Genomic DNA, 24,719 nt, shown 5'->3' on the forward strand with positions numbered 1-24,719 from the left:
CTTTCTCTGTTCCTAGAGGGCTCAAAATCTAAGTTTTTTTTGTACCTAGGGAAATGGAGGGTTAATAGGCTCATTTTCGAAAGCGGACGTCCATCTTTTGACATAAATCAGAAGATGGACGTCCATCTCCCAGAGATGGCCAAATCGGTATAATCGAAACCCGATTTTGGACGTCTCCAACTGCAGTCAGTCGCAAGGACGTCCAAATTTCAAGGGGGCGTGTCGGAGGCGTAGCGAAGGCAGGACTTGGGTGTGCTTAACACTTGGACGTCTTTGACCCATAATTGAAAAAAACAAGGACGTCCCTGACAAACACTTGGACGCTTTCACCTGGACGTGTTTTTTTTTTTTTTTTTTACAAATAAGGCACAAAAAGGTGCCCAAAATGACAAGATGACCACTGGTGGGAATCAGGGATGACCTCCCGTTACTCCCCCAGTCCCTAACCCCCTCCCACCCTTAAAAAACATCTTCAAAAATATTTCGTGCCAGAGTCAGATGTCATACTCAGGTCCATGACAGCACATGAAGGTCCCAGGAGCAGTTTTAGTGGGTACTGCAGTGCACTTCAGACAGGCAGACCCAGGCCCATCCCCCCCCCCCACCTGTTACATTTGTGGAGGAAACAGTGAGCTCTCCAAAACCCACTGTAACCATATACAGGTGCCGCCCTTCAGCCGTAAGGGCTATGGTAGTGGTGTACAGTTGTGGGTAGTGGGTTTGGGGGGCTCAGCACACAAGGTAAAGGAGCTATGTTCCTGGAAGCATTTTATGAAATCCACTGCAGTGCCCCCTAGGGTGCCCGGTTGGTGTCCTGGCATGTCAGGGGGACCAGTACACTACAAATGCTGGCTCCTCCCACATTAAAGGTTTGGACGTTTTTGACATGGACGTCTTTGGTTTCGAAAATCGCCTCAAGTCAGAAACGTTCAAATCCAAGGACATGCAAATTTAAGGATTTGGATGTCTCTGACGGTAATTTCAAAACGAAAGATGGACATCCATCTTTTTTCAAAAATACAGTTTTCTCCGCCCCTGGATTTCGACATTTTGCAAAGACGTCCAAATTGGAACTTGGACGTTTCTTTCGAAAATGCCCTTCCACATGACTTGCCCAAGGTCACAATGAGCTGCAGTGGGAATCAAACCTAGCTTGCCAGAATCAAAGCCCACTGAACTAACCATTAGGCCACTCCTCCAACAAAACTGTGGCAACCAAAGATGGTTCTCTGGTGAAATGTATTAACTGGGGTAATGGAAATAAGGGAAGAAGAGGAGTCACCTTTTTATCACAAGTGTTTGTCAGATCACATGTGAAGAATGCTATGATTTGAGTACTACGACCAGAACTGCCTCTGTGATCACAAAACCAGGAGAAGGGGCAGATAGAGTATTTGAATGGAATACAAGAAACAGGGACTGCGGGGTTAGTGCCTGGAAAAGAGCAAAGGCGAAAAAAAAAAAAACTAAATGAAAATGTAGACAAAAAAAATAATGCATAAGCTGTTTAAAAAAAAAAAAAAAAAAAAAGCAAGGAGGGATAAAAAATCTCAAGCTCCTAAAAATATTTATCTGGAGCCTAAGAGAGTTTTTCTAAGCCTTTTCTCACACATGTTCTGTGGCCCCCGAGAACAGCTGCTGCAGAACTTGCTGGGGGTCAAGCTTGAGGAAGGGAGGGAGACAGCAGAGTGCATGCGTCAGATGGCGAACAGAGAACATGCGGAAAAGTGTGTCATGGGTGGTGATTGCTTGCTGAAAGATGGCACTGTGAAAATAATTTTCTCCCCATGTGACATTTATCCTAGAAGCAGCTCCAAGCAGGCCTTTATACACAAAGGTACGATAAGCTGTTAAAACTCATCCATTGAAGACTGTATACACACTCTATCACTCTACCAGAAAAGCACTGGGATCAGGAGACTGATATTCTTGTGCTGAGAAAACTTGGCTACATGGACAGCAAAAAAGCCGAAGACCACATTGGGTCACTCCTCTTGCCGATATCAAAGTCTTTCGCTCACGTCCTCCCTGGTTCCCTGCTCCATGGCCTCCTGCCAGCAGGGAGAGCCGGGGATCAGAGCTGCCTTCTGTTGCACTCCTCTCCACCTTTCCTTGTAAACCTTGGGATGGGTAGATCTCCCAAGACTGCAGGGCCCCATGAAGTTCTGATCTCAGATGAAAGCCAACGGCCGATATGGAGCATTGTTTGGCCAATTCTTTTTTTGGCAGCTGAAACCAATGCTCAGGAGTGAAAGAGAAGGGAAGGTGGTGCCATGATAACAGTTCAGAACCACTGTTGCGTCGAATGAAGAACATGTGATTACCAGGGATATTTCCATTTCAGAGAAAGAAAACAAATAGTGGTAAAAGAGAAAAAAGAAAGAAAGAAAAAGAATGGCATTGCTAAAAGATGTGCCAGTTCTAAGCAACCCACTGACTTGACCTGCAGATCCCTAAGTCTCTTCTCTTACTACACACCACCTTGTCCATACCATCTCCACCACAACTGCTCTCCTTCCCTTTAGGATTGTGCCGTTCTCAATGAATTTGAGTTATACAGCATACAAATTCCCATGTTATTCTTGCATGACTGAGAACAGTGAAGAAGATTAGACATCGCACAAATCAAATTGACAAGAGAGCCATATGATGCTGGAAGAAAACAAAACCATTATACCAGAGGCAGTGCCTGCAGCAAGACTCTGATGCACATCAGAGACATTAACACCACAGGAGAACACCCAGCTTGAGAGAAGACAACAGCAACCAACTAGGAAGAGAGTTGGTGGGAACTGAAAATGACTGGGAAAGAACTGGAGGAAAGTGTACATTGGGGGAAAATCTGGGTGGGGGAGAAGAAACAAGATGAGCCAAGACACAGAAACGATCTGGAGAATCAAACTTCATTTTGATTATACATATTGCTCCCAAGAGGTGTTGAATAAAAGCATAAAAATGTTGAATAAAAGCATAAAAGGATAGAAGTGGAAAGCTTCAAAGATCATGCAGAACAAGCTGTTCCAACACTAAACTAAATCTCCTGAGACATGAGGCCCACATCAGCCAAAGGCAGGCTCCAGAAAGTCTGTGGGATAATGGGAACCAGATGCAGCATATGTTCTGCTGTAGGATTTATGGTATGGTACAGCCTGCAAGCACGTGATATCAGGAGAAGATTATAAGGAGAGTGGAACAAAGAAATAAGCAAGCATTTTGAATTTTTCTTTGTCTGTATATAGATTTCTCTCTCTGTATATAGCATTCTGATTTCTTTGCTTTACATTGCTTTGTTTTGATCATTCATTCTGACTTGTATATTGCTTATCAAGAAATGCTTCCTGCAATAGCCCATTGAGCTATTCAGAACAATTGTAAATAAACTGTTTATATTAAATATGAAATTCGTCTAGCCGTCTCTTCAAGTGGCGAGCCAGCCAGGAGTAGGCCGCACACGGAAAAGAGAAGGCGAGACGAAGGACAAATTAAGTGTTTGTTGTTAATGAAGTTTTTTACAGGATTTTGAGAGAGAGCAAGCGTTGTTTAAACCTGATTTCTGTGCACCACGTAAGTGGACGTGATCAACCTACTGACGTGGACATACAGGTGACGACTCCTGGGCTTGCTAAAAAGAGAAATAAGAAGACGCGTGAGTAAGCTTACACTGTGGCCTTATTACTGGTATATTTGTTTAGCTTTGTAGTTTTCTTTTTTGTATATTTTCTTTGTTTAAGTGCATTAGTATATTTTTGTAGGTTGTGGCTCTATAGGAGAAATTGTAATAGTCAGAATAAAATGAAAGGGAAAGGGGCAGATAAGAAAGAAAAGCCTCCTGTATATGCTATGTATTTAGATTTAGATAGTTCAAAAAAATGCTCCCCTTTGCAGCATGTCATAGAATTATTCCCATTAGAAAAAAAACAGATTGAAAAAATACATGACAAATGGGTCAAATATGATGCAAAAGATTCTGTTTTGAGCTGGTCTCAGGATGGATCGTTTGATCGTCCAAAATTATTATCTCTCCTGAGCTACTTACAAGAAAATAAAAATAAAACTAGGCAGAAGAAAAGTTTAGAGACATCTTACAATTTGGAATTTATTTTCTGTAGCAGCAGATCTTTTTCATGCAGATGTAGAAAAAAAAAGCAGCCTTTGGTTCAGCCTGAAGGTTGAGGAATGTCATCTGTTTTTGATTTCTCGGTGTCTGGCTGTTGCTAAGCTAAAGGTTAGAAAGGTCAGGAAGAACTGAAATTTTCTTTGTTCCTTTTAAAAGATTGTTTTAGATTAGATTTAAATAAGTTTGATTTTGTCTTATAAGGTGATCTCTGTTTATTTTAAAATATGTGTTATTCTGTTTCTAGTTCTCTATGTGGAATGTCTTTGCAATTTAACTTTGTTTGACTCTTTTTTAAGTGAGATTCCTGCAGTTTTAAGAGATCATCTGGTTTGAATTAGGCACAGTTCTAGCTAGTTTTGTGTGTAGGGCTAATAGGGAAAGAGGTGATTTAAAATCTCTAATAACCTCTGAACAATATGATTTGTCAGCAATTTGGTCACTATGCCTCAGAATGTTATCAGAATGCAGGAATGCCCCAAGTACAAATGCAGACGCAGCAAGGATTAATGCCACAAGTAGTAGGGATACCTGCGAGTGCCCCGCAGACTGCAATACAGCAGCCGGCGATGCAATCACAGGGACCAGGGGCTGCAGTACAGAGACAGGGTACTGTAAATGCCTTTCCAACTTGGCAGAATATTCCAGACCAATGCTATTGACTGGAAGCAAACCCGTGTCAGGAAGAGGGAATGATTTTCAGGTTAGACACAAGGGAGCCCTTTATTACATTGACAATTGGCAAATATGGAACTCCTGTGAGATTTTTGATAGATACAGGGGCGAGTACCTCTGTGTTGTGTGCAAAACCACAGGGAGTTAAACTTTCAAATCAGTATAGAACAACAGTGGGATTTACGGGGATAGAACAAAGAAAAGGCTAACAGAACCGACTCTGGTGCGATTGGAATGCCAACCGCACGGTTCAAGGGAGGCTGTGGTACCCTTCTTAGTGGCACCTGATTGCCCAGTAAATTTGTGTGGTAGAGACTTATTGTCTCAATTAGGATTGTGTTTAGATTTTGGAAATAAAGAAATACCAAGTTTGCTCACCATGGTTCAACAGTTGAATAATGAAAATAAAGTAAGGGTTATGGAAGAATTACCACAACATATTTGGAGTACAAGTGATTCACCATATGGACTAGCCATAAATGCAAAACCCCATAAGATAGAATTAATAGAAGGGGCAAAGGGGCCGAAGCAAGACCCTTACCCCATACGACCTAAATTAGTATCCAAAACCCTGGAACACATTGGTAAATTATTGAAATGTGGTATTATTGAACCTTCAGTATCCCCGTATAATACCCCATTGTTTCCGGTCCCGAAAGGGGAAAACAATGTAAGGATAGTACATGATTTAAGAGAGCTAAATGAAGTTACAAGAAATCAATTTCCGATTTGTGCAAATCCTGCTACACTTTTGCATACCCAGAATATATATGCATATAACACTGTTATTGACTTGTCTAATGCATTCTTTTCAATACCTCTTCATCCAGAGTCTAGGGATTTGACGTCATTTATAGTACAGAATGAGGCATACAGGTGGACTAGGATGCCTCAAGGCTTTACTGATAGTCCATCGGTATTCTCAAAACAACTAATGATGGATTTAAAGGATTTCAGGAGTCAATTGCCTGACACGGTGTCATTGTTTGTCTATGTAGATGATATTCTACTGTCTGCTGAGACTGAAACAGAATGTCTAGAATGGACTAGAAAATTATTTTTGTTATTAGGAGAGTTAGGATATAAATGTAACAGGGAAAAATGTGTTATAGCTCAGTCTACTGTCACCTTTTTAGGACAAAATGTTTCAGCAGAACATAAGGTCATTATACCGGAAGTTATATCTATTTTAAATGAAACTCCGGTACCGCAAACAGTTACCCAGTTACGTGCTGTTTTGGGAATGTTAAATTACTGCAGACAATGGATACCAAATTATACACAAAAAGTAATGAGACTTTATAAACATTTGAAACTGCCCGCAGCCACACCAAAGAATACATTAATTGTATTGGAAGAGCAGGATAAGATAATATTGGCTAAGATTGTGAGGGATTTGTTATCTCCAGGACCTTTAGCAGTAATAGATATCCAATCACCTGTGCATTTGTGGGTAAAAGACATGGGAAATAGTTGGGCAGCTATGATTAATCAAAATAATGAAGTAAATACACCAGTAGCTTTTTTGTCAGGCTCTTTTAATCATGTGGAAAAAGGACTGAAAGAAATACCAAAGTTACTGACAGCTATAGTGGCTGCAGTAGGTAAATGGAGAGCACAAATGCCTTTTGTTCCTATTGTAATACATACCAACCACACGATTAAAACGCTGTTGAGCCCTAGCCAGACGGCATTGACAGCCACTAGATTTGGAAAATATCAAGCAGTACTTTTAGGACAAGATATAAGAATAATACCATTAACTAAAGAACAGAGAAATAAGATAGATCTGCTTTTCCTGTTGATCAAGAGATTGAGATTGATACTATAGAAATCCCTACATTTCACTGTCTTACTTTTGAACCCTTATCTGATGGGTTAATATGGTTTACAGATGGAGCTTGTGAAAGGACTGTTGCAGGCTTTGCCTGCGTGCAGGTAGATGAGAATCTAAGAAAGATAATGCAAGTACAATATAAAACCCCTCCTGACCAGACTGCACAGCATGCTGAACTTTTAGCCGTTATTACGGCCTTACAACACACTGATATGACTCAAAATGTCACTATATATACTGATAGTGGTTACGTTGCAAGTTCACTACAGTATCATATATTAAAATGGCAGCGTAGGGGGATGATAACCAGTGCAGGTAAAAATCTACAACATTACACATATTGGAAATTGCTGTTTGAAATATTGGCAAGAAGGGAACGTGAAGGTAGAAAAACTGCAGTTGTGTGGACCCCGGCCCACACTGAAAAGCCAACTTTTGAGGCACTAGGTAATGCAATGGCTGATGCAGCAGCAACGGAGGTGGTTAAGCAAAGTGAAAAGATTTTGTATAATACTAGACAGACACAGGAAGGGCCACTTACGAATGTAGATAAGATTGAAATGTGGCAGCCAGAGGGACAGGAAAGTGAAAAATGGTTGAAGAGAGGATGTATGAAATTGGGAAGTGAATGGTTTAATGCAGAAGAAGGATTACCTTGTATGCCAATGAGCCAGGCGATTAAGGTATTGGCTGAGTGGCATGCAACCATGCATTGGAATAAGGAAACAATGAGGCAACAATTTGAGCAAAGATTTTGGACTTTAAAAATTGATAACCTGATTCAACAGGTTGTGCGTCTTATTAAAATCTCTCAATAAAGAAATGGTGGGAAAATTATATACATGGCTTGATGTATTGCCATTAGCATTAATGACAATACGGGCCCAACCTAATGGGCGTACTAAATTGTCCCCATTCCAAATTCAGACAGGACGTCATTTCTTCCCGATGCAGACAGCAAGTACTGATAGCACAACTCAGTACTGGCAAAAGCTACAACCGATGTTGAACCTGACAAGTGATATGATCCGAACAAATGTAGCATCACAGGCAGGGACTACTAATGATGTTTGTGCTTTTAAAGTAGGTGATTTAGTACTACGAAAGAACTTTACACATAAAACATGGAAGGATCCTGTGTATGTAGGACCTTTTGCTATCACGGCCCTTACTCAGACCGCTGCCCGTCTGGAAGGTCATACTTCTTGGATACATTTAGCAGATATTCGACGAATTAATAACATTGAAATGGACAAAGAATAAACATGATGGTATTGGACTGTTGTTGTTTGTTAATGGACAATGAACACATATGAGAATAGACTTGTTACAGTGGCCAAAATGTTGAATTTGACTGATTGTATCATATGTGCCCACTGATTGACATCATCCTTGTCCTTGCCAGCTATGATGAATGGGACTACAATGATAAAATTGAGTGGGCACCATGACTGTGATCCCAATAATACCTGTGTAAGGGATGATGAAAACCTTCATTGGACAAATGAGACTATTTATATTGCTTATGGACAAGTGCCCACAGACATCATGTTGGTGTCTGATTAATAGTATGACAACTAAACACATTCCCCCGATAAAGTGCACTTACATACAGAATGTTGTAACAACTGATTCAATGAATGTTATGCTTTTAATTTGTGTAATTTTTAATGCCACATTAACTAATGCAATTGGGCATTATCCTTATAATTGTTCTTATATGAAACATAAGAATGACAGTGTACTTCCCTTTGATGAAACTCACTGTCTGTATTCAAAAGAAATATAAATTTTGTACCCTAGTACAATTGAATCTGTTTAATGCAACATGTATTAGCATGTTTGCAAAGGTGTGCCAGGATGCTTTTAAAATGATAATGATAACTGAAATCAAGAATGAATAGAACTTTAAAATGTCAGCAGAAATATTGAAAGATGTATGATAAAGATGATGAAAAGGCAGAGCTTGCAGGCACAGCATATCATAAATAACAAGGGGGAGGAGATTTAGAAGGGAGGTAAGGAAACAGATTGGAGCTGAAACAGATGTGTTGAGGCCTGGAATATCAGTCCTCAAAGGGAGGATGTTGAATAAAAGCATAAAAATGTTGAATAAAAGCATAAAAGGATAGAAGTGGAAAGCTTCAAAGATCATGCAGAACAAGCTGTTCCAACACTAAACTAAATCTCCTGAGACATGAGGCCCACATCAGCCAAAGGCAGGCTCCAGAAAGTCTGTGGGATAATGGGAACCAGATGCAGCATATGTTCTGCTGTAGGATTTATGGTATGGTACAGCCTGCAAGCACGTGATATCAGGAGAAGATTATAAGGAGAGTGGAACAAAGAAATAAGCAAGCATTTTGAATTTTTCTTTGTCTGTATATAGATTTCTCTCTCTGTATATAGCATTCTGATTTCTTTGCTTTACATTGCTTTGTTTTGATCATTCATTCTGACTTGTATATTGCTTATCAAGAAATGCTTCCTGCAATAGCCCATTGAGCTATTCAGAACAATTGTAAATAAACTGTTTATATTAAATATGAAATTCGTCTAGCCGTCTCTTCAGAGGCCAATGCAGAAAACTACTCCATTGCTAACTGCCCAGTTACTTTGGGTTGTACATGCATTTCACAGGTTGGGTAATGCAGAGAGGGGCTGAGCTCAGGTGTTAACATGCACAGGGAATGGTAATGAGGCCATTAAATATTCTGCTGAAATGCACAGATGGAAACAGTGGCTTCGGATGCACGGCCAACACAAGAAATCTTTTGCCAAGTCCAGGGCAGCACAGAATGGCTGGTTGGATTTCATGCCCTTTCAAATGCTTCATTTTTCCTTTCTCCTTCAGCCAGAACAGCATCTGCGCCTTTAAAAACACAGTCAGGGAGGTAACAGCAACAATGAGCATGTTTCAGAATAAAAATGGAAGAGTTAGCACACATCTGTGGCTATTGCCTTGCAAAGTTTTGCAAATATTTGTGCAGTTTAGCCAATCAGGCTTTCAAACATGGCATAGGACAGAAACAGTTATGTCCATTTATGGCACTGCTCGGTGCATACTATGTCAAAATGGTAAGGGTTTAATCCTACAGTTCCATCTATCGTCAGCTTTTGAGCTGGTGGATTATGATATTTTGCTTTCCAAAATTAATCTTCTAGGTATTGATGGTAATGTATTGAAGTGGTTTAGAGGATTTTTGGTTTCAAGGTCATATAAAGAAAAACATAATGGAAAGTTATCGGATAGTTGAGAAATCCTTGTGGAGTCCCGTAGGGATCTTCTTTGTCACCTACGATGTTTAATATCTTTTTACATTCTTTGGGTGTGGAACTTACAGTTATGCCAATGATATTATAGTATTAAATAACAACATAGTAGGTGACAGCAGAAAAAGACCTGTATGAACCAACCAGTCTGCCCAACAAGATAAACTCATATGTGCTACTTTATATGTATACCTGACCTTGATTTGTATCTACCATTTTAAGGGCACAGAGAGAAGTCTGCCCAGTACTAGCCCCGCCTCCCAACCACCGGTGCTGCCACCCAATCTCCGCTAAGTTTCTGAGGATCCATTCCTTCTGAACAGGATTCCTTTATGTTTACCCCATGCATTTTTGAATTCCGTTACCGTTTTCATCTCCACCACCTCCCACGGGAAGGCATTTCAAGTATCCACCACTCTCTCCGTGTAAAAATACTTCCTGATGTTTTTCTTGAGTCTTCAACCTCTTCACATCACTCATACCTTTACTCACAGAAATATGTATACCATATGTTTTTATGCCTTATTATTGCCCTCTAAGCTCCCATCGTCTCCTTCCAATGTTTCAATGTTTGTGTTCCATTGTTAAATTCCTTAACCACACTTCGATTGTCTCGCATAACTCTGCACAATGTAATCCATAACCAATTTGTAACAAATTGTATTTCCATCATTCATTTCATATTGTAAGCCACACTGAGCCCGCAAAAAGGTGGGAAAATGTGGGATACAAATGCAATAAATAAATAAAAAAAAATAAATTTCATATCCTCTAGTTCTACCACCTTCCCGTCTCCGGAACGGGTTCATCTGCGGATTAATACCTTTCAAATATCTGAACGTCTGTATCATATCACCCCTGTTTCTCCTTTCCTCCAGGGTATACATTAATTATTAATTCCAATTTACTCATTTATAAATTCAGTATCATCAGTTTAAACACTGATTAGGACCTCGATGTTACTCTATCAACTCAAGTTAAACACCAAAAAGACCAAATTTTTACTTTTCGATAACAATCCTGACCCTTTAGTGGACCATATAATGATGAATCAAACTAAGTATTCATTTTCTTCTGTTATAAAGATACTGGGGGTTTATGTTGACCAGAATTTATCCCTCGACTCTCAACTCAATGCTCGAAGAGCTCTTTCTTTCTTTTGAGGTATTTAAGGCGCATAAGAACAATAATGTGAGTTCATATTATTGGTACAGGCGTTGCTTTTATCCAAGTTGGACTATTCTCATCTTAAACTGGGTGCACCTAGACTACTTATCCAGTGACTGCACACAATCCAGAACACTACAATCCGATTAATTTTTTTCATTACAGAAGCTGGATAAAATTTCTTTGTATTCTGCTGAATTACAGTGGATGCCTATAGAGTGAGGATTACGTTCAAATTCTTTTGCTTTCTATGTAAGATCCAATAGAAATCAAACAAAATAAAACATGGAAAAGAAAATAAGATGATACCTTTTTTTATTAGACATAACTTAATACATTTCTTGATTAGCTTTCGAAGGTTGCCCTTCTTCCTCAGATCGGAAATAAGCAAATGTGCTAGCTGGCAACCTTCGAAAGCTAATCAAGAAATGTATTAAGTTATGTCCAATAAAAAAGGTATCATCTTATTTTCTTTTCCATGTTTTATTTTGTTTGATTTCTATTGATAACCTTAAGAGTGGACTAACACGGCTACCACACTCCTCTATGTAAGATCCTAAATGGTGAATGCCCAATTTACATAATGCATCATATGGAATTTATTTCCAATAATAGGGATAGACGATCATTTCACAATTCATTTTTTGTCCTTCCATCTATTAAGGGAGTAAAGAAATTTAAAGTGTTTGATAGACCTCTTACAGTTCAAACATTGAGGTCCTGGAGTGATTTTAATATTTGTTTTGCTGCTCAATTATATATTTTTCTTATTCAAGAAAAATGTAAAAACCTATCTTTTAAATTCATTCTTGAATAAGATTCTCTGTTTTTTTGCTTCCCAAGACACTGTTTTGGTTTTTTAATTATTGTAAACCACTAAGAATCTGACGTTATCAGCAGTATAGAAGTATATTGTAATGTAATGTAAGCTGGTATTTTTGCATTCTTTGGACATGTATATAAGAAGCCATGCTTACCACTGAACTCATATGCATGTGTCCGCAAGGCATCCCCCAATTAGTGTGCAACTTCTGCAAGCATAAAGTTTGCATACAATCAGCTTTCTGCATGATGTGGTTTAAAGCTCACAGTACAAACCGCTCGCTCAGCAATCTGCATCCTCCTCCGAGCGTGCCCAAGCAGCTGGACCGGCTACATCAGAGAGGGACCCTTCTCCTTTACTGCCCAGGGATACAGGCACCATCCACTCTAATCCAAGCTCTTCAAGTCTTTTTGCCAATGTGGCCCCTGCTTCAAACATAGCGAAAACCACTTGAACTATTCTGTACTACAAACAGAGAAAAAGAAGATCCTCAACTACTAAGAACAATAATAAGGACCAAGAGAAAGTGGAAAAAAGAGGCAAGAACTGTCCCTATTGGGACATCAGCTAAAACTTCCAAATACACCTAAATATTTGGCCTGTACATACTGTATGTTATGAATTCCTTGAGGTGGCTCTTTATGGCACAATGGATGCCTAGAGAAGAGCCTAGCAGTAAACTGAAGAGATTAAGATCATATCCAAGGTAACTTTAGCCTACACAAGTGAGATTAATTACTGTCACTCATATTGAGCTACTACCTCACCTGCGATCCATTTGCCCTAACAGCATAAAGCAGTGGCATAGCCAAGGGTGGGCTTGGGTGGGCCCAGGCCCATCCACTTTGAGCTCAGGCCCACCAGTAGCAGCACACCTATGATGTGACTGGCAGAGATTCCCAAGCTGAAAACTCCCAACAACGGTCCCTCCTGCATACCTTATAAATAGCAGATCTTTGCCTGCAGGAAGCAGCGACTGATACATACTGCTCACACCGGCCCCAAAGCCTTCCCCTGTGACTTATTCCCGCCTATGCAGAAACAGGAAGCTGTATCAGTGGGAAGGATGTGGGCTCAAGATGAGTACTGTGTATTAGTTGCTGCTTACTGCCGGTGAAAATCTGCTATTTAAAAGGTGTGAAGGAGAGGAGGGATATTTGAAAGACCATATGGCATGCAGGCGAGAGAAGGAGAGACCAAATCACCTGTAGGATGGTGTGGGGTTCTTCTGCCCACCCATCTTGGGCCCAGGCCCATCCAAGATTGAGTGTCTGGCTACGCCCCTGGCATAAAGCAAAATGGGGAGCGTGTGGAGGGGATGAGGAACCTGAAATATGTCATCATCTTCAGAGTATCCTTACTTGCTGTGTTAGTCCACAAGGATATATAGAAATGCAATGACATGATGCAGGTAAAACTTTTTTATTTAACTAAATTTGTGTCATGTTTTAATTGCATTTAATGCCGCAAGCAATGTATTATTCACTAACCGTGGTTTAAAAAATTAATCGCAATTAGCTGAATTAATCACAGTGTTCCCCTGCCCACACGCCCTGAATATCATTCCTTTCCCTCCTCCCCAACAGCATTTACTTGCTGTGACTCTGGGTCCAACCTCAGCGGTCCAAGCACCGTGTCATCTACATGTTGATGAAGAGCCTCTGGGATTGGCTGTTTGCCCGGAGGTTACCAGGAAGCCAATTGGCTGCAATGGGTCAGGCTGCTAGATCGGGACCGCCAATGCCACTTAGCTGTGCCCTTGCAAAGGACATTAAGGTCCTCCCAAGGACTTTCACTAACCACACCCTCTCCAAAAGACATTACACGATGTGATACCTGCAAGCCCCCACACTCTGGAATGCACTGCCTGAAAGGCTCCGCTTAGCACAAGACTCTCTCTACTTCAGGAAGAAGGTGAAAGCTTGGCTCTTCAACCAGGCCTTTAATGGAAGAAGTAACTAACGTGTTAGCCTCACTCACACACACAAGGATTGAGTCGTGCTGCACATACTGCGGCGGGACATATTTATCCACTCCTACCCTAGCGGAGATAATATTTAACCATCTCTCTGACTTCATGACTACCTTTCTTTAAATTAGTCGGCTTATTTTCTAACTCTTACTCTTTTACCTATCTATATGTTAACCATCTCTCTAACCTCATGTGCAACTTTCTTTAAATTAGACACCTTGTTTTCTAACTCCTCTTACTTATCTATATGTTCCATCTTTGCTTATAACCTACGCTATCAATTAAAATGTTCTATTACATATTGTGTTGACATTATAAGTAGTCTACTATGCCATACTTCGTATTATTTGAATATTTTTACTGCTGTACTTACCTATTCCTCATGTTTGATCTATTCTTACTGTACACCACCTTGAGTGAATTCCTTCAAAAAAAGGTGGTAAATAAATCCTAATAAATAAATATGCAGCCGCCAACACCATAATTAGCTCTACCCTCACCTGCCACCACAGAGCACGTGCTGTCACCGATGCCACTGCCGGTGAGTGACCCAAGGCGTAGTCATGGGTGGGCCCAGGCTCACCCAGAAATGATGCACCCTAACCACCCAGGATCCAGCATCCCTCGTTCCCTTCTCTTCCCTCTTCCACGGGTCCGGCACATCTCTCCTTCTCTCCATCCCCACCCCCATCCCACAGTACGGCATCTCATCCCCGCCTTGGTGCATGTTTCCACCTTATATTATCAGGCCACCTGGCAGCAAATCACACAGGCCTGCTCCAGGACCTTTCCTCTGCCAAATCCCGCCCACACTGATGCAACTTCTTGTTTATGCGAGGGGATAAGGCGGTAGAGGGAAAGCTCTGTGTGAATCATTGATAGGTGGCCTGATCATGTAAGGTGGAAGTGCTGGAGCCATTAGAGCAGGGGTGGCTGGAGGGAACGGAGAGAGATGCTGAACTCATGGTCAATAAACAAAATAGTATTAGGTTTCCCTGCTCGTTTGTTATCCTTCAGTCATGTGATTAATCACAATTAAATTTTTTTGATCGAACTGTATCCCTAGTAATAAGTGATGTGCATCGCCATGTGGGTAGCAGGCAAGTTGGGTATTTTGCTTCCCAGGTTCAAAGTGTACAAACCTGGGGGAAGGGGGCATGGACTCATGGTCACTGCTTAAATGGTGACACCTCGTGGCCAAATCCAGGGCCCTGGCTTGCTGGGTGTCAAGGTGACCGCTACTGTATCACCCCCATCTGATGACTTTCATTGCAGGGACTGTTGGGAGAAAATATAAAAATGGAAAAATCCTCAGGTAGCTGGAGATGAAGGCTCATGGCCAACAGATATCAGCACTGGTTCCAAAAAAGCTGGAAACCCAAAAGGGTCAACAGGAAATTGCTGGGTCAAAAGAAAAACAGAAAAACAGCTGTACTCCTTTCATGACGTTGTATTGACCCAATGAACAAAGCGTAGCTCTCAAAACCTAGTCAAGAAGTGTGTTTAAATCAGCCTAAACCTTTGACTCAACAATGGTGGTGAAATTATGACACACTAGTACAAAAGGCCCGTTTCCGACAGAAATGAAACGGGCGCTAGCAAGGTTTTCCGCGCTGGTCCTGGCAGGTAATGTTCAGGGCAGGCTAGAGAATTCGTGCCCTTTGACTGAGGGATCAGTCCTCGCTATGGGCTGGCTCGGTGCGACGGCGACGTCATAGGGCTCAGATGTTGTCGGCCGTTTTGTTGCTGTATGAGCGCCGAACGCAGGCAAGAGAAAAATAGAAAGGGGGGTGGGGGAGCGTGAGTTCTCACAGCACCCAATCTCACCTGGTCCTCCAGATAGTTGCAGTTTCCGTTTAACGGCCGTCCGCCAGAGGAAGGAAAACAACCCCCTCCCCATGTTTGTTGAAAAACAAAACAGCTGACGTCGGACGGAGGGAGAGTGGCGGTGATCTGTGCTGGAGGGTTGAGTAGTGGGTGCGGCGATGCGATTCGCTGAGTGTCATAGCCCCGCCCTCGACGTCATCACGTTGTGACGCGAGGGTGGGGCACACTCATGGAGAAAAATTCCGATCTATGCCACCTCGGAAGTTGCAGCTTCATTAGAACGTTGGGGTTGCGAATTATGTGCGGAAGGGGCGTGGCTGAGGGCGGGTCTATGAGTGACAGTGAGTGGTGCTGACAGCCTAGCCTACCAACAGTGCAGGGCTTCAGTGTTTCCCTGCCACAGACTGAGCTTCAGAATATTTGAGGTGAGAATTATTTATGTAGATACTGCCACTAGTTACTACCCCCATCAGAGCGTACCAAAGTTTAAGAACTGGGAGGCTATTTTTCAGCAGGCACCCAGGTACCCTGCAAACTACCTTTCTAAGGAAAATCTCATATCAGCTGATGCAAGTATAGAATTTCAAATAAAATCCTTGTATTTGCTTTTCAGCCCATCCAGCCAGACCCCTGCACACTCCTTCTCCCTACCAGATGATGTATGTGTGCTGTCAGAAGTGTAGGCAGACAGCCCAATTTTAAAGGAGGTATTTCTTGTGGGTAAACACCCAAACTAAACAGATACAACAGTGTCTCATTATATCTGGCAAAACTGCACTGGCTACCTGTAACTGACAGAATCAGGTTTAAAGCCGCTTGCATCATTTTTCAAATTCTATATGGCATCACATCCGGCCTGCCGATTAAAATATCATCGCTATATCTGGCCCAATCTAGACCAGCCGTTCCTATCCTCTCAGTCTTACAAGGGTACTAGATCTCAGGAGACCTTCAGCTCGCTTTTCTCTGTGTCTGGAACTTCCCTATGGAACCTCCTGCCCATTGTTATTAGAACAGATAATAACTACCTTACCTTTAAGGAAGAAGTTAAAAATCTTTCTTTCCCCAAAAACGTCTGCATGAACTACTATCACCAGACAGTACTCATGAGGCCTTAGGCCTATATTTTCTCTCCTTCCTGGTTATGTCCCTTTCTCCTTTTATGGTCTTCTGCTTGAGTTCTTCATGCAATGTTCTAACTAACGTAACCTAATTGTTATAAACCTCACTGAACCCTGAAAGGGGAATTTTAGCGGTATATAAGACCTAATTTGAAATGAACTGAATGTACCTCAGAAATCCCTTCAAAACTTGCCCCTAAGAAAAGTGGAGTTTTAGGCTGGATTTGAATATGGTTGATTATAACCATTTAGGGCCTTGTTTACTAAGCAGTGCTAAGGGTGCAATAGCATTTTTACTGCATGCTAAATGCTAAAGACGTCCACAGGAATATATGGGTGTCTCTATCGTTTAGCGAACGCTATAAATGCTAGCTTATCTTAGTAACAGAGCCCTAAGTAACTTAAAAAATAATAAAGATTAAGCCAAAAAAGGTTAAGCAGAACAAAAGTTTTGCAAAACAAATAAAATTAATTAATGAAAAGATAGAGAACATTGACTTTAGAATGACTGCCATATTTGGGTTCAGGAAAAAAAAACCTCTCTCTCGTTTTTGCATGTTGTGATGATAAAGCCCAGCCAGTCCTCTCTCAGCACTATGTCCCTGAAAGAAAAACCTCAAATCACAGGTACAACAGGTTTAACACCCCTGCAGTAAAGGAAAACCTGTCCTGTTATAGTCAGCCGCCTCACCCCGCCAGTCTGAGAACAAGCAAAAATCAGTGATAAGCAGGGGGAGGAGTCAGGATGATGCTGGGTTCTCCTGGTGAACCAACAGTACAGGCTGGAATCAAAGAGGGGCAGGAGCAGAAGCTCCACCCTATAACATCTGAGAAAGATGTTACTGAAACAGGGGAAAGAGGAAACTTGGGGGCCCAGAGCTTCCAGGGGAAGAGGAACGCATGGATACCAGAGCCAAGATAATTAAATGGGTAATGCCAACCCTAAGACACAATGGTAAGCCCTTTACTTGCTTTAAGAACTTATACGCAAACAAGCAGCTGTGGGTGGTCAACATTTATATGGGAAACTACGGAAAGGAAGGTGGGCTGCTGGCCCAACTTGTTTGAGTACGTGTCAAGTGAAAAGAAAAGTGGAATTCCTATATTGGCTGATTAAGCAAGACTCTGTTAGACAAACTATATATAAATTAATTGGGAAAACCGAGAATGAAAACCTTTTGTGCCCATACAGGCAAAATTGTTCAGGCTGACGGCCTCCCAAGGAGTATAGCCCCAGTTCCAAAAACTGAGCAAAGTAATGAAGCCTTAGAGAGCTGAACATATGTATTGCCTTCAGTTCCTGATAACTGTAATGAATGATTTTGCTGTCTTTTGGGATTACAAATATTTGGACATTTTTAATTTTTGTTGTTGGAAAAGAAAAGCTGGACTGGAATAACTTCCAGCTCTGGATTCAACTACACAAGATTGGGAACACTTCTAATCCTGGAGACCTCTGAAGTGAACCCTCCTCACTCCATCAGTTGTTTTTTAGATTCTCCTATGTTATACAGAGTTATTAGGTGAGTAGAAGTAGGTTTGTTTATTTATTTGTAGCATTTGTATCCCACATTTTCCCACCAATTTGCAGGCTCAATGTGGCTTACATTTGCCGTAGTGGCGATTGCCATTTCCGGTCAGTAGAATTACAAATGGTATTGCATTCAAGTGCGTACATACATGAAACAGGAATACATTATGGTAATGCAAATAGGTTCCTAAGTAATAGACTGGATTGTAACATATGTTGGGTCATCATTTATAAATGAACGACCGCCCTGTGGTCTTCTTTCAACCAATTATATCACTGTACACTGAACATAAGATCAAGATATCTACAGATACAAGAAAACTCAGCCACATGAAAAAGGCTAGTTCCTTTTCACAGCAAAAGAAAATATGAACCCACTCCAAAAACAGCAGAGAGTGAAAGCCTAAACCATGGTTTCCTAACCAACGTGTCATTGGGGAAAAGTTACCACCACCGGATGCTCGAGTCCAGACCAAGCTCCAGGCTCTGCTCTCTCTCAGCACAAAAAGATAAGCAGCGTCTCTTAAACACCCAGGGCTCTTTTCTGAGTCAGACATACCTCTCTCCTTCTTAGATACAGTATGAGCCCCATAGTGTGGACATTAGCAACTGCATAGAGAGCCAGGCCCTGATCTCAGCAGGGTATATCACACAGCATCGCCTCCTCTCTCCCCCCCCCCCCCCCCCCCCAAAGCCTGTGGCAGGTTTTCAGTGCTTCCCTTTATTCGTTCGGCCATTATTTATTTGGATTCAACTCACACTTTGTTCAGTAGCAGATCAAGGCAAGTCACATTCAGATAAACTAGGTATTTCCCTGTCCCTAGAGGGCTCACAATCTAAGTTTATACCTGAAACAACAGAAGATTAAGCAACTTGCCCAAGCAGATCACAAGGAGCAGCAGTAGGATTTGAGCCTGGCTTCCCGGGTTGTAAGTGTGGTGCTTTAACCGCTAGGTTACTCCTATCTAAGTTGATACTCGGTGCAGGACGGTGCGGCACACAACATTTTGTTAATGTGGGATGTGCCTTGGGCTTGAAAAGGTTGGGTAACGTTGACCTAGATATGTGCAGATGGGAAACTCTGCAAGTGAAGTCTGTATTAAGACGAGACCTGGTTGCTTGGTGGACATACAGAAGGAATGAGTATCTAGATTTAGGATCATGGCTGCAGAATTTAAGCAGGAGCCCTGGTTGATGGCCATCAACCAAGAATGGATGGTCCAAAAAAAATGGGCAAAGGCAGTGGTTTCCAAACCCGGCCCTGGAGCACCTTAGTCAGGTTTTCAGGCTATCCACAATGAATATTCATGAGAACGATTTGCATGCAGTGGAGGCAGTGCATGCAAATCTCTCATGAATATTCATTGTGGGTATTCTCAAAATCTTACTGGCTGGTGTGTTCCTAGGGCCAGGTTTGGGAACCACTGGGCTAAGGGGCCCTTTTACTTAAAGCTTAGCATATGCTAATGGACATTAGTGGAGTGGAGGAGTGGCCTAGTGGTTAGAGCACCGGTCTTGCAATCCAGAGGTGGCCGGTTCAAACCCCGCTGCTGCTCCTTGTGATCTTGGGCAAGTCACTTAACCCTCCATTGCCTCAGGTACAAACTTAGATTGTCAACCCTCCTGGGACAGAGAAATATCCAGAGTAGTAACTCACCTTGAGTTACTACTGAAAAAGGTGTGAGCAAAATATAAATAAATGCTAAATACCCTGCATCTTATATCTATAGACCACGTGGCCTATACGTATACGTTAATGTCTGTTAGCACGCACTAAGCTTTAGTAAAAGTGCCCTTAAGTGAGGAGGAAGATGTCCTCAAATATTGCAAATTAAGCCTGACAGCATCAGATACCAACCCTGCTTCCAATCACACTGGAAGCCCAGAATGCATGGGGTCAACAAAACAGAAAAGCTCAAGCAGCCGTTATATTTCTCTGCAACTTGAACAGCACAACTTTTAGCAAATGCAGTAAATAATCACTTATCAGACCCCAGTTGTTCAGCTGCTTATGAAAGAGAAGCAAAACATCTTTGTTTGCATACAACAAAATGGCACTGGCTTTTGTAATTCTTCCATTCTGATAGGAATAGCAGTGTCATACAGTGCCAAACCTGTCCTGCTGACCTCACAGCCAGAGCTGTTTGAAGATACTCACAAGGCGCATGCATGAGAAAATCTGCATGTCCTGGCTCTCCAGTATATGGATTTATCTTCTGCACACTAAGGGCTTCTTTGACAAAGCCTTGCTAACGATTTCCACGCAGAAAGCGAGAGGCGGTCTGTAGGAACTGAATGGTCTTATTCTCATTTGCCACACAGGAATCGCTAGAACGGCTTTGTAAAAGAAGCCCTAATTGTGGATAGATAGCCTGAAAACTTGACCGACTGTGGGGGTCCTTAGGAAAGTTTTGGGAAGCCCCGCCATAATGCACGGGCTATGTCGATTAACAAAAAAAGTCTTAAACAGTACAAGTATTTGCATTTTCAGAAAGTACCCGTAGGCCAGGTCTCCATAAGGCTAAACTATATTCCTATGATAGCAATTTCCAGAGTTTAGTAGAAAAAAAAAAAGAGCAGTGAGCCCTGAAGGGAAATCATTGGGTTTTCTCACAGACAATGGTTAATTGTGACTAACTGAATATTCGATGGTAAAACATTTAGTTTCAGCCTACTCCTATTTTAGAAGCTACTGCCTGCAACATTATAAATGTTCAGTTGCTTTTGAGCAATAACACATACCAAGGTGTTTTTTTTTTTTTGTTACATTTGTACCCTGCGCTTTCCCACTCATGGCAGGCTCAATGCGGCTTACATGGGGCAATGGAGGGTTAAGTGACTTGCCCAGAGTCACAAGGAGCTGCCTGTGCCTGAAGTGGGAATTGAACTCAGTTCCTCAGGACCAAAGTCCACCACCCTAACCACTAGGCCACTCCTCCACTGTTGCTACTATTTGAGATTCTACATGGAATGTTGCTACTATTGGAGATTCTAAATGGAATGTTGCTATTCCACTAGCAACATTCCATGTAGAAGTCGGCCCTTGCAGATCACCATTGTGGCCATGCACGCTTCTACATGGAATGTTGCTAGTGGAATAGCAACATTCCATTTAGAATCTCCAATAGTAGCAACATTCCATGTAGAATCTCCAATAGTATCTATTTTATTTTTGTTACATTTGTACCCTGCGCTTTCCCACTCATGGCAGGCTCAATGCAGCTTACATGGGGCAATGGAGGGTTAAATGACTTGCCCAGAGTCACAAGGAGCTGCCTGTGCCTGAAGTGGGAATCAAACTCAGTTCCTCAGTTCCCCAGGACCAAAGTCAACCACCCTAACCACTGTAAAAATCTGCATATCACACTAAGGCCTGCAACCCACTAAGGAGCTTCAGAACAGCTGGGCCATGCGGTTATTGCAACAACTTCCACAAACTGTGTCTTCCTAAATTTTACCAACAATCTGAACAAGGAGGGTTTAGAAAAAAAAAAGTTTCATTTCTTTAACAATGTATTGCCACCATGTTTTATCCTGCTGGCAACCTGGCACACATTGTGAATTCACAACCCCAAACAAACATACAAGGATGGAAGCCCATAGGAGGGCTACCAAAATAATGCAGTCTTACCACGCAAGATCTATGCTTTATATGAATATCATGCTTTATCACCATCATGTAACCAAGATCCTTATGCAATACTAAATGTCTATTTTCTTATGTATTTCCACTACTCATGATGTAATGTAAGTCACATTGAGCCTGCAAAGAGGTGGGAAAATGTGGGATACAAATGCAATAAATAAATAAATAAATAAAATCCATCTGCGGCTGATGATCAAAGGTTAGCACAGAAAAACTGTTGCAGCATGCTCAAAGTAATACGCATGCAAGTTCATGTCATGTTAAAATTGCGGCAGTAATCTGCTGCTCAGTACAAAATATCAACTTCCCTGTTAGTGCCTGAGCAGTGATTGGCTCAGGCATTAACAGGAAGCGGACATTAAAAAAAAAGAGGGAGAGAAACATGCCACAGCAAAATCTTTACCCCTAACCCATCACCTCTTCCTGCTCGACCCCACCCCACCTACAAACATACCCCTGGTGTCTAGCAGCACCCACCCCAACCCCCCCTTCCCCAAACCTTTAAAAAATGCCCTGTGCCCTGCCCCGCCAAAACTTTCCTGTGGTTTAGTGCTAGGCCATGCCAGCCCCCCCCTCCCCCCTCCCAGTCACTTGGCATGGTGGTCTAATAGAACCTGTCCACCTTGTAAGAGGCAGGAACAATGTCCACTTGTTCTTGCTTCTCCAGGTGCCACCTTCAAAGTGGCAGCTCCCTACCCCAGATGCATTCTGGGATGCACGGGAGGGCCTTTGTACTATATAAGGGAATGGGAGCCAGGAGTAGCCTAGTGGTTAGTGCAGAGGACTTTGATCCTGGGGAACTGGGTTCAATTCCCACTGCAGCTTCTTTTGACTCTGGGCAAGTCACTTAACCCTCCATTGCCCTTTGAATGTTTTGCAAAAACCACAGAAAGGCGGTATATCAAGTCCCCTTCCCTTTAGGGTCCTACTTTGCAGTCCTATTCGTCTCCTAGAATCATCTTATCCTCCACTGCCTCAGGAGCAATTTAAAATTATAAGTCCTCTTGAGCAGGGAAATAACTTCTGTGCTGACTGTAACTCGCCTCGAGGTCCGATCTGAAAAGGGCCAATATTTAACTCTAAAATAATCCAATCAAAGGCAAAGCGAAAAGCTGCAAGTGCTCTGCTTGGGGGTTTGTTTTCCACAAGGATAAATAAATAAACCCCACGTGATCCCGGACTATTGTACCAACACTTTAAAGTCTGCACACGCTGTCATCGGCCATTCCCTCCGCCTCCCCATGTTTGTCCACTTGCGGGGGCAAATCCTTTATCTCAGGACAACATAACGAGCGCATTTCACTTCGTCATGCCCCACCCCCCACGGAAGTGAACAGCAACACTGCCCCGACGGTTCTCCATTCGCTCCATAGTAGACACTGACATTTATAGCCAACACTTGAAAAAAATCCAAAATAAGCCCGGAAGAGCAAGAAAACTAAAAAAACAACTGCGATTCAAGCCGCTGATTTCAAGCGGAAATTAAAAACAAAAAAAAGTGAGCGCTCTGCATCCGCATGTATACGTTTCGCATGCGGTTAAAGCCAACACAGCCTTGGTAAACACGAGTTGCAGCAAATATATAAACATTTCAAAATGCATATGGCACACTCCTCCTCCTCCTCCCACCAGCCACGTTTGCCTCATGCTTTTTCGACACTCCCTCACCTTCAGCAAATTTTATATATACTAGAGTAATAAACATTATGCAGTACAGCGCGTTCTGCAATTCAACAGCGATCCCTTACCGGGATCCGCAACGCCGAACTGGAATAAAAGCGAGTCATTTCAAAAGTCGAGTGGGCAGGGCAATGACATTTCTTTGGCTCGTAGCATCTGCGAATGTTTCGATGCCCTGCGGGGGGGGGGGGGGGTGACAGGTCTGTGCCTCCTCCGATGGGCGACTTCCAGTAGTTCTAGTTGGCTTACGTTGGCACAGATCCTCTCACCCCCACCCAGCTCGCGCAGAACTCCCCGGGAACAAGGTTTCTGCAGCCACTGTCACCTTCTGCCTGTTTACTCAGACGCCTTTCCGTTTATTTCGCAGTGAACTGCTGCGACGGGCTTTTTCGACAAGCCCCGGATCCCGAAAACAAGCAGCAAGCAACCTTCCTCTTTCTCCTCCCCACCCCCCAGGGTAGGGAAGATAATAAACAGGGGGAACTACCTACCTTTCGCTCGGAGAGAAGCTGCTCCTTTTGCACGCTTCGCCGCGCCTGCCCCCAGGGGCGAGGGATGGGGGGGCAGGGTCGGGGGGGGGGGAAGAAACCCGAAGGAAGGTGCCCGCCCCCCCAACACTTGGAGCTACCGTTTGTCTGCAGTCTGCTTGCGCACTCTCCTCCCTCTCTCTCGCCAGCTCGCTCGCTTCTGACGGGAGACGGAGCCCGACCCCTCCCCCCCTTCCGAACCCAGCACAGACAGCAGCTGGAGCGGGCGCGCGAGCTGCGCTGTAGCGCCGCCTCGCGCTCGCCGCGAGGGACAAACATAGGAGGAGGAGCCTCGCGCGCTGTCATTCCTCCTGAGTCCTACCCCCGTCACCACCACCGCCCCTCACACCCCACAAGTGGTTGGCCCGGATGCAGAGACACTGATGTCTTTCTCGCACTTGTTCGCACGGTGCCCAGGGGGGCGGAGTCGGCTTTGCTTGCGTCCCGCGCGCGGCTTGGGGGACTGCACTGCAAGGGGCAGCGCAGTGGGCTACCTGGAAAGATTAGAAAGAGTTGTCGCGGCTGA

General features: G+C 42.8%; 1 protein-coding gene across 4 annotated transcripts in view; it reads right to left on the reverse strand.

The window, feature by feature from the left end:
* LOC115481497 (signal transducer and activator of transcription 5B) overlaps window positions 1-24,401 on the reverse strand; it is a 380,894-nt gene extending 356,493 nt beyond the window's left edge. For 3 of the 4 annotated variants that reach the window (XM_030220676.1, XM_030220679.1, XM_030220674.1), the window contains exon 1: window positions 24,158-24,401. The gene's annotated coding sequence lies outside the window, so the exon portion shown is untranslated. Of the gene's footprint in view, window positions 1-23,734; window positions 23,817-24,157 lie in introns of those variants that run through there. The other variant, XM_030220675.1, reaches the window with a different exon arrangement.
* Window positions 24,402-24,719: the final 318 nt, after the last annotated feature.

This window comes from Microcaecilia unicolor, chromosome 12 (genome assembly GCF_901765095.1).
Source record: "Microcaecilia unicolor chromosome 12, aMicUni1.1, whole genome shotgun sequence".
Taxonomy (NCBI): Eukaryota; Metazoa; Chordata; class Amphibia; order Gymnophiona; family Siphonopidae; genus Microcaecilia; species Microcaecilia unicolor.